The sequence below is a fragment of the Coturnix japonica genome, chromosome 8, assembly GCF_001577835.2.
Source record: "Coturnix japonica isolate 7356 chromosome 8, Coturnix japonica 2.1, whole genome shotgun sequence".
Lineage (NCBI taxonomy): Eukaryota > Metazoa > Chordata > Aves > Galliformes > Phasianidae > Coturnix > Coturnix japonica.
In genome coordinates, this window is record NC_029523.1 from 1,678,704 (window position 1) to 1,689,564 (window position 10,861).

Here is a 10,861-nt window from a genome sequence, read left to right on the forward strand (position 1 = left end):
AGTTATTTTATTACAGTTCTGTTAAAACCCCACTGGTATCTACTCCTTTATTTTCGGAGTTTGGAATTATAGATGTCAGGAAAGTATGGGTAAAGCAATGGGTGGTGGTGGATCCAGTTGGCATGCCTGCTCTGTGGTAGTTCCTTTGCCAACAGGATGTGAATTATGCAGGTGGGCCTGAAAAAGCCTCCTGTTTCTCTCAAGACATCACTTTCGCTACCAATCAATCAGCATAACCTGGCGCCTGTTTTGGAAGGAACAGGTAAGACATTTGCCATTTTAATAGTAAAACACTGTTACTGTATGCCAATTTCATCCTCCCTATCAGGCTGAGGCATTATGCTTTTTCAGGTGGCTGACTGTACTTAATCTGTGTGCACCCTAAGTGGTGTCTCTATGAGCCAAAAGGCCACGGTCTTTCATTGCCCTTCAGAGAAATTGCTTACTTGGCATCCCTCTGTGACTTTTCAGTCCAGAATTGCCGGTGTTTTGGCGGCACCACTTCTCGTAGTTAATGTACATCCTATGATTTGGCCTGAGAGGTAGTGAGAATCATTTGGGTAGGGCCCTGAAGTGGAGCGCAAAGAATGCTTTCTGTACCATCCTCAGCTTCTGGTTTTAAAACCTGGTCGCAATTTTAGGGGCCAAAGTATACAGAGCTCTGAGGTAAAATCAGCGACTCCAAGAACAAAATGAGCAAGAATATAACCAACAAGACTTCCTCTTACTTTCCTTCTCATTTGCATTTTTTCATCTAAGTACCTGCTTTATTGGAGGACAGTACATTAATCTGTCGTGCCATAAAGCCAGAACTCTAAACGTGCTTGATCAATTTGGGGTGAAATTTAGCTAACACTGTCTAAAAAATGCTTATGGCTCCATGGATTTGAGCTGAATTTATTTAAGTATAAAGTGCTATATAAAAAAGCCTTCTCTGCAGTTAAATTAGCCTCCAGGTAATTGCAAGCCCCAGGCCAGTGTTATTTTGGAGTTTTCACTGTAATTGCAATGATCAGCAGTATTTAATTCTTACAATTACACAAAAGTAGATTGGCAACATCTTATCTGGCTACTTTGCAAATCCATTAGTTTTTAGGCTCTTTCTAATAATTTTTGGCTCTTAAAAACGTCACTAACGTGGGAAATTTGCTGAATTCAGTTTATGCTATGAATATGACAAGCAGCAGGTAAAGCTGTATGTTCCTCCTGATCATACTTGCCGAAGGCAAGATTTGTTTGTTATATTATAACCTACAAACAAAATCGGTTAGTTTCGACTCATCTGGGATAGGGCTGACCTAAACCTTAATTAATTTCCTGTTTCCCAAGGAGACAACAGGTGAGCTTTACTTCATTGGATAATCCTGCTTTCTCAGGAACATTTACCCATGTTTTCCATCCCAGTCTAGCAGCGGCAGGGCAGGAGCTCTTTAGTGGTTAGAGAAAGTGGCAGAAGGTTAAATCATCTGACTTTGATGTTGTGTTGCATTGTTTATCTGGAGTGACAGTAAGATACTTAACAAAAAAAATTCAAAGCAGGCAAATGGGGTGTATCAGTGCGGAACAAACTAGAGCTGACAAGTTAAAGAATATGTGAACGATTAAGCTGAGACCAAAGTGCTTCATTTAATGGACGAAATAATGTATCCCGGTAAGGGAACAAATGAAGTGTCTAAATGTCTCTGTGAGCCTAATTGCTGTTTGGCCACAAGTTATAACGCGACAGCACTTAAACACAAAATGCCAGGGTTGTATTATCCTTTTAGCAAATTGCAGTCATGTGAAATCCAAGCGGGTCAATTACCAGCAATCCTCTGAAGATTCTCCGAAACCTCGAGAGTTCAGAGATCAGAAAAAATGTCCAGATGCACAGAGACAGTAAGCAAGACAGAAACAGGCTCAAAACAATTTGCAGAAATGGAACTTAACCATGAGAGGGGAAAGAAACCGGCCCTGATTTCCAATTTCAATTAAATATTTATAGGGATACATACATGTAATGTGATTCTAAATTATAGAAAAAGCATGAATGGAACTGGTTCTGTTCCACTCACACTTTAATCCTTTCAAGTGTGTGGCATCTGGCGGGGTAACAAACCAAAGGCTTTTTTTTTTTTTTTTTTTTTCCCTTCTACTAACATCCATAGACATGAATTTGAAAAAAAAAAATAAAAGAATTATTCTGACGTAATTCCAAATTGTTATGAGAAGGAGAGGAGAGCGAGAAAGGAAGGAGAGAGAGAGAACAGGAAGGCATTTGGGAGGGAGGGAGGAGGGAAAAGAAAAGTGGAAGGAAGGGAGGGGATGGGGGGGGAGGGAAACAAGGACATGAAGGGAGGGAAAAGAAGAAGGGAGGAGAAGAGAAAGAGGGAGGGAGGGAAAGCAGGAAGGAGGAAAAGGAAAAGGAGGAAGGGAGGAAGGAACCCCCCCCCCCCCCCCCAGCACAGACCCATCTCTCCCCCCGCTACCCGCGCCCCCCCCCCCCCCCCCCCCCCCCCCACCCCCCCCCCCCCCCCCCCCTCCCCTGAGGGGAGGGCGTTTCACATACTTACCCTGCTTAAAAGTGTCTGTGTTTCAATTACTGTAACCCGCACTGAAAGTGATGGCCAACAAACAAGCAGGGAAAAAAAAGTATTTTTTTTTTCCCCCCCCCAAAAACACAACAACAAACACGCACAGGAAGATCAGTGTCTAAAAAATAACCAGAACACTTTCTTCTCTGCAACCATCCCTACTGACTGCAAGCCAATTCTCAGCCTTTGTGCAGGTCAAACTGATTGGTTACGTGTCTTTGGGTTGGCGCTTGCACACCCCCATCCCATCCCTCCGTCCCCCCACCCCCCACACATTCCCAGCGCTCAGGCTCAGCTTTCTGCAAAGTCTAACAGAGATCTGCTTTTAACACCACGAGAAACTCCTTGCTCTGCCTCCAAACCATGTCAGTTTCTCTCCCTGTGAATCGTGCTGTCCTGCATCCTCCTTCTAACTGCTGCTGAAGAGGAAGCTATGATATTATTGTCCTGCTCAGACTGAACCACAGTGCCGATTAGCTGACGATCAATTAGAGAAATGTACTTATTAAGTGGCAGAAGAGGATCATGCATGTGGTCCATATAAAGGCCAAACCTTAGTAAAATGAGAGCTTAAAATGTCATGAAAGAGTTTTGTGATCAGTGTGAGGACTTGGACGGCCACACTGAAAGCTGCCTTTGGGTACGATGACTAGGGTTCGGATATGTTTGAAACAGGAATCGGAGTCCAGAAACATACAAGCTCTGAAGGCTTGAGAGAAACAGAAAACTAACTGAAACCAGTGTTTGGTAGGAGCCTGTAGATAAGAATTATATATCAATTTATAGAGGTCCTCAGATGAAACAATAACATCTCACTGTAAAAACATCAGCTACAAGTAACAAGTGAAAAGGCTTGCAAGTTGCATAGTCTTTTTCATATCCAATTTTGGAACACCAACTATGCCTTCTGTGATCTTGTTGTATATTTTGTTGCAGGTTTTACCCATCTGTACAGCTTTAGGTATTAAATAGAACGTTATCTCCAAAACAAGTATAGGAAGACAGCAGCAACCTCTTCAGCAGCATTTGAACCATGCAATTTCCAGTGTATTATTCCATTTCTTGCTGGGCAACGGTGGGAGCAAATTAAAAAACAATTATGGCAAGGAACTCTTGATGCTAAACATTCAAGGTATGTATCACAGACGTCTCAGTTCTCTGACTTTTTAGTTTAAATCCTTTCAGACTTTCCTGACGTTTTTGGTCCATTTTTGGCAAGGTATATCCGACACAGACAGAAGAGTCATGGAAGACTCACACGCTTAAGGTTTAAATTTACCAAAGAGCAAGTCATTCTCCATCAAAACTTAGGTGGTGCATGTTTATTTACGGACCAGGCTCCAGTAGTATGTGTATTCATCATGCAAACTGATTTGAATTTAAATTCTAACCCCTGTTTCTGCACCAGGAAACATGAGTTTCATTTACTCGTCTCTGTTTTTCAATTATTAATTTGACAAAAGAAATAACTACATTGCCTATTTGATTTGCCAGAACTTTATCTTGCACCACCTGTTGAGCCCTCGGCACTTGAATTCTGACATATAGCAGAGAGCAAAAGTCACCAGTTGGCAACATTGACTAGTAAGGATGCCAACAAAAGCATATATATCTTTTGTACTCAAGTACAACAAAAAATATATTAAGCTACAAAACTGCAAAGTTTAAGAAAACCACATTTAATTACACACGAATATCTTTCCAACAAAAAACTCAGTAGAAAAAATGGTATGGAAGTTAGAAAGGACCCTTTTTGTATGATTTGCACTGGTAAATGCTGCAAGCTCAAAATAAGGAAGTTTCACAATATCTCAGATTTATATGAGAGATGGCAAGGGGATAGCTGGCTAAGTTGATACAAATAGATGTGTTCAATGCTATCAATTACTTAGTTTAAATGAAAGGTCCCGTGTTTGTTTATGGTGTTTACGTTTGTTATGGCTGACCTAGCACAGCAGGATTCTCAGCACTCATTCCAACCAATCCTGCTATTGCCAGTGGGAGCAAAGCAGTAAGAATCTGCTTCGTTCCCAAAGTTTACTTCTATAAAGCACCTCTTTGCCTCAACAGTCCTCACAATTGCTTTCCTAGCACTGGAGCTCTTCTGACCCAAGAGGGAGCAGAACTTGAAGTGAGACAGGATGGGACAGTGGGATGAGGCAAAGCTGCCCTCCAGGTCTGCGGAGGTCTCCAAAGTCCCGTCTTGTCACAGGCATAATAGAGACAGCCCCTGCAGGAATGGGCTTTTAACAAGGACATCAGATGATGGGTCCACAACTCCTTTCAAACAGAACTAAGGACATGAACAAAGTAAGGCAGAAGGAGATAGTAAGCCCACAGAGAAGGGAAAAGCAGTATGGGAAGTATAAAAGATGAACTGCCAGTTTTCCAGGGTTGTAACACTCCAGATGAATTTGTACTGTGCCAAGACAAGAAGTTCTGAAGTCAGCTTAAGATTTGTTGCTAATACAGTATGAAGCACAAAGGAAAGACCACTAAACTCTGTACAAGGACCCAAATGCATTAATTTAAATGAGTATCTATAAAATCTCTGATAGTGAAGCGTAGCTTTTAAATAGTTTGGAAGGAAAAAAGAAACCTCAACTTCCCGGCTTTGTTAATGAACAAACAAACCAGCTGTGAATCACAGAGCAACCAAAGGATTTTACTTACTGGGACAGCTTTTGCACTCTTAAAGTAGTTCAGCTGATGATGCAGAATCACAGAAAATTAGGGGTTGGAAGGGAGCTCTGGCGAATCAAGTCCAACCCCCACTGAACACAGGGGTTAGATCACCCTCCTCGACCTGCTGACCACGTTCTTTTTAATGTGCCTCAGGATTCTAGTGGTCTTCATGGCCACAGGGGCACACTGCTGAGTCACAGCCAACCTCCTGACCACCAGCATCACCCAGGTCCTTCTCTGCAGATGGTTTTTCCAGCAGATCAGCCCCATACTGTACTGATACATGCGTTTATTCCTCCCCAGGTACAGGACTCTGCACTCACCTTTGTTGAACCTCATCAGATTCCCCTCTGCTCAGCTCTGCAGCCTGCCCAGGTCTCACTGAACGACAGCACACTTCTGGTGTGCCAGCCACTCCTCCCAGGTTTGTATCATCACAGAACTTGCTGAGGATGCTGCCCATCCATTTGTCCAGTTTACTGATGAAGATGTTCAACAAGACTGGACCCAGTATTGATCCCAAGGGAACACCAGCTAGACTGTGCTGCTGATCATAACCCTCCCTCTGTGCCGTGCCATCAGCCAGTTCTTTGATATGAATTTTGAACAGTACATACACATACACAACCAAGAAAGTTCAATGAGTCAACTCTGAAAGTGGAGCATTTCAAATTGCATCCAGAAAAACTGAGAATATTTTTACATATTAATTAGTTTCTAATCAGTACGTTGCAGTAATTCAGCATTCGGCATTCAGCAGAAGCTCCACATTTGAGGGTTCAACTTGATTGGCCGCAGCCTTCAGCAGTCTGACGTAGCGAGACCAGCTTCAAGCAGGGCATGGATTGTGGTGACATCGATTAAATTAAAAGGTATGAAATTCAACTTCACTTCTTATTGATATAAAGGCTGGAATTTTGTATTCACTATTTGCAATTGTTTGTAGGTAATATTTTCATAATAATTATATGCAAAAGCATTTATTATTATTTATTTACTAATCCATATGTGGTCATACTAAAGCGTACTGGATGCCTGCAGTATAAAACTCCATTATCCAAGGAAAGATGTTTATTTAAAACTCTAAAATGGTGGTTTGAAACACACACCAATATCTTTAATTCTTCTGTGCTGGAAATGTAAAATGACAATTGCTAATGAGAAAAACTTCCCTGCAAAGCTGTAATAGAAACTGTAAGAAGGCTTGCTAAGAGATAGACCACGTTTAGGAAAGCCAAATCTAGTTGATCTCACCTTCTCAATTCCAAATATCCTTTGTGGTAACTACGTTTCATTTAGAAAAATAAATGCAAAGGAAGTACAGACATGGCAGGTAGTTTGGCATCAGCCACTTCTATATTTCTCAATGTGTAGAAGCCAGGAAAATGTTCCAGAACTTAATTCCTTTCAGATAGGTGAGCTCATGTAAACATTGCTCTTGATGAAGGCTACAGATAAAATATCTGGATGTTGTTCCAAATAAAGCATTAAATGTCTCCTGCAATAGAATCCATCGTGCTCTCTTACTTTCTCCCTTGTACAAAATAATTACAATCTATGAAATCACACTGTAGAAATCTAAATATGCTTTCCATAAAGTAGTAAGAAACCTCTGCCCAGAAAAGCCCAAGTTGTTCTCTGCCTACCATGGTAGCTCCGTCATTTCCATTTTTCGGCTGCCTTTCAGGTAGCCCCACAAAGACACTGAAAAGATAGGAGTTGAAGAATTGTCATTTTCTTGTTACCAGAGGTGCAAGGAAGCTGCAGACACAGAACAGCAGCGTGAGAGCTCTACCGGTGGCTTTTTATTCCTCTGCTGATCTCTAGGAAAAGTCAGAGTTTAGCATTTCAGGTTTAAACTCAAATTTGTGCATGTACAACCACCACAAAAAGTAGATTACAGACAGCTCTGCAAAAGGCAGCACCATTTGAGACAATCTTTGATGTCTGCTTTGAGTAACCCAAACGCCTTGGATACATACAGCCTTACTGAACTGCTGTATGAGCGTAATGTACTTAGGAATTAATCTCAGTGCACTTTCTTTGAACCACCTATGAAAGCTCTACATCCAGAATAATATTCACTATTGCCTTCTACAGAGTTTTTGCTGGAACGTGTCCTGTTCTGCTTCCTTCCCATCATCATCACATCATCTCCCCTCCAACCAAAGCCTTTTATAGTTTTGGAAACTGGCTGAGATTGACCCAGTAATGTGCACCCAAAAGAAAGTGATTTCCTGCCTTAAATAAGTGTTGCATTCAGAGGAATTTAATGTCACTGTCATCCTCGTAGCTGGCAGGACGAGTCACCAGTTTGCTGACCGAGGCTGCGAGGGAGGCACACGCTGCGCTAAGGGGCGCTACCAAGGGCGATGATTTCATGTGGCAGCACCCAACACTGGCTGTTTGCGTTGGCCATTGCCCATTTCAGCAGTGATATGGACTTGGCAATTTCAGGAACGCTCATGAAATTATTACCTTGAATCGTCTTCAAAGAGCTGCCCTGATTTATGATTGTCTTAGAGCACATAAACACATTTAAGCACATTTACCCATTCCAAGGGATACCCAATACACGAGGGAGTTTTCCCTTCCTTCCTAGGGCTGTAAAAACAAAACCAGGATGTTTCTTGCCAAACTTGCTCACAGTTTGCATGGATTTGGTTGGACAGATGTGCTGGAAAACTACATGCAGTCTTTTGAGTCCCAGCCCGTGCACCTCCTTACATCTCAGCAGTGCTCCCATCAGCTTCCAACACAGATCTCTAGCAGAACTCTGATTTTGTTTGGATTTCACGTTAAGAAAAACAGGTTGTAAGAAACTGGTTGTCATTTTGGATCTGTAAAACACACCCAGTTTAATTCACTGGACTCAGTAACTAAGGACTTCTGCTCTGCTTTTCTCGCCGACTCTCTTATAGGGTTTCCTATTACCTGCACAGAACTCTCTTTCTCAGCACAGCTGCCTCCACCGGCCGTGCACTTTCACCAGCGATGCCCACACGCTGCAGCTCACTGCGCTCACGCCCACTCTTTGGTCTCCACCGACGTTCACCAACAGCTGAAGAATGTCAGTGGGTGCCGTTGCTTCCACACAGAAGAACAGGATTTGCAGCTCCCCGGGACACACAGACCCCGGGCTGTGAAGGGATTCCCCCCCGCCCGCATCAAGATCTGCCCGGCAGCGCAGCTCCCCGTTATTGCCCCCCCGGCTTTGGCCGCCCTGCAGGCTCTCCGTGCGCCCAGCAGAGGGCGCTGCCGCCCGCTCCCACAGCGAGGAGTTTCCTCCCCTTTGTCAGAGCGCCGGCCAAAAGAAACATTTCACCCGTGTTGGTTTTTTAAACTTAAACTTGAAAGCTGAGACCGCTTTCATATAAGGAGCCCGTTTAATGTAGAAATCACATGGCATGAGAGCTAACGCATGGAAACAGACCAAGAGAGGGAGGGAAGGAATCGGTGCTGGATAATTGCTGCTATCGCTATCTGATTGTGCAAAGCAGCCGCTGCAAAAGGCCGTTCCCTTGGCTTTAGGTAGGAATTCACCCTGCCCGACAGACTGCAGGGACATCGGCTGCTTCAGGTGTCCTCCTACAGCAAATAATTGCACTCAAGGTAATTTCCACACACCCACAGAGAAGCTGAGTTAGTCAGTTGAAGCAAGAAGGACCGGAGGTAAGTTAAGCCCTGCTCCCAGTGTCTGCCCAAAGCTGTGTCTAAATGAGGGAAGCACAACAAGCCAGTCCCCTGAGGTTCCCACCTTAGAGCAGGAAGTCTGCAGGGTGGCAGAAACATCACCTCAGCCCTGGAAGCCACGTGCTGCAGCAAGGCACGGTGTCTCCTGTGATTCTTTAACACACATGGGCACCCATTTGCTGCTGTTGTGTATAAGAGCAGCACCTCCAGCTGCCAGGAATCCAGCTCTGCTGCGTGGAAGAAAGCACTGCGAGGCACCTTCCCAAAAGGTTCCTCTGTGGCTCATTTGTGAAGGGCTGTGACTATTCATGCTGACTTCTGAGCTCAGAAAAAGCGAAGAAGGAAAAAATAAGAGGAAATACATCAGTGGTGCTATTTTCTTTCTCCATCAAACAGAGGCCTCCCTCCCACCTCTATGCATTAGTTTGCTTCCCTTCCCTGTGGTATCAAGAAAAAAAAAAGAGCCATAAAGTTAGCAATAGAAGCTGTACTAAAGGGAAAGCAATCAGGGATTTGTAGAGGACAGGTACGCATCCAAAAGTTACCTGTTAACAAGGCTGGATGCTGGGAGAATCCTGGGAAATCCAGAAGAAGGGAGCTGTTGCTCATGGGATGGCTGCAGAGATCTGAGTATTCCATCATCCATGGACTCTCTTCTGCCCAAGCTGTTGGATCTGAAACTTGTCTGCAAACAGGTTCCTTTATAAGGCTTTCAAAGGCTCCTCCTCTTCAGGTGGGTGTCCATATGAGGGCATTTTGAGGGGCACCCAGGTGGTCAGGTTAAAGATACAGACAGGGGAGTGGGACCTGCCATAGCAATCTAATGTCATCTATCAGCTGCCTTTTAAGAGGTATCAGACACCTAATCTGCATTGTACAAAGCAGCTACAAAAATGGACCAGCGATGCTAAATAACAGCTCAACAAGCCATCAGTACATTTAGCACAGACTTTTGTTAGATTTATTCCAAGACAAAAGGGTTCTTTGGTCATCTCTGTTGGCAGTACAGAACAGAAAATGCCATTTTGCATGAGTTAAAAACAAGTAGACCCTTTTGACTGATGGAAATTGCTTGCTTTAAGCAAGTGACACAAGATACACATAATAGGAATAAACAGAGTATTTATTTAATCAAAAGTAAAAAAAAAAAAAGTCTTTGACTTCACATCCTTAAATAGCATTAAGACAAACTGTCTGGTGGCTAATGAACAAAAAGAATACACGTGCCTTGTGTTTGAACCCCTACTGAAACTCTGGATCAGTCATACTGCCTGGGAAAAGACAATTGCAGATTAATATTATGCCTAGGACTTGTCCCTGCTTTACTTCAGGTCTGGCCTATTTTCCTGTGTTCTTATCCTCAGAATCTAGATAATGCAGTTCACTGAACACCTGAACGGTCTCCTAAGGAGTGCACATTTGTGCATGCAAAACAAAGCAGCTCAAAGCCCGCTAACTTGTTCACATCAACAGAACAGACATAAAAAGAAAAGAAGAAAACAATTGAAGACCTAGTGCTTCCTTTGCTCCATCTGTTTGTCACTATGTGATGGGTCTGAATAGCAGGAGCTGGCAGGGCATGGCTCTCAAGCTTTAAGACCTAGCTCTAGACAGGCTGCTTCCAACAGGTAACTGAAAGAGGGAATGGGGCTGTTTCATATTGATGAATTTAAGCCTAATCATGAGGAATTGTGTGTGTGTGAAGTTCTCATAAGAGATTTTTCAAGCATGTACTACACCAGCTGGTTGCTACACCAGCCCTCTAAGTGAACTATTTTTCCTAGCAACAGTGCCATGACAATAAGTTCATGTCTTCCACACGGAAACAGGATTTGCAGCTCCCCGGGACACCCAGACCCCGGGCTGTGAAGGGATTCCCCGTTATTGCCCCCCCGGCTCTGGCCGCCCTT

At 43.5% G+C, this 10,861-nt stretch overlaps 2 long non-coding RNA genes across 6 annotated transcripts in view; one reads left to right on the top strand and one right to left on the bottom strand.

The window, feature by feature from the left end:
- Positions 1-10,227, top strand: part of LOC107317168 — a 46,474-nt gene extending 36,247 nt beyond the window's left edge. For 4 of the 5 annotated variants that reach the window (XR_004308197.1, XR_004308198.1, XR_001556756.2 and 1 more), the window contains one exon: positions 5,562-10,227. This is a non-coding gene — a long non-coding RNA (uncharacterized LOC107317168). The remainder of the gene's footprint in view (positions 1-5,561) is intronic. The other variant, XR_004308199.1, reaches the window with a different exon arrangement.
- A 541-nt stretch (positions 10,228-10,768) lies between these two features.
- The window catches only part of LOC107317169, a 28,519-nt gene continuing 28,426 nt past the window's right edge, over positions 10,769-10,861 (bottom strand). Inside the window, exon 6 of the long non-coding RNA XR_004308201.1 lies at positions 10,769-10,858. This is a non-coding gene — a long non-coding RNA (uncharacterized LOC107317169). The remainder of the gene's footprint in view (positions 10,859-10,861) is intronic.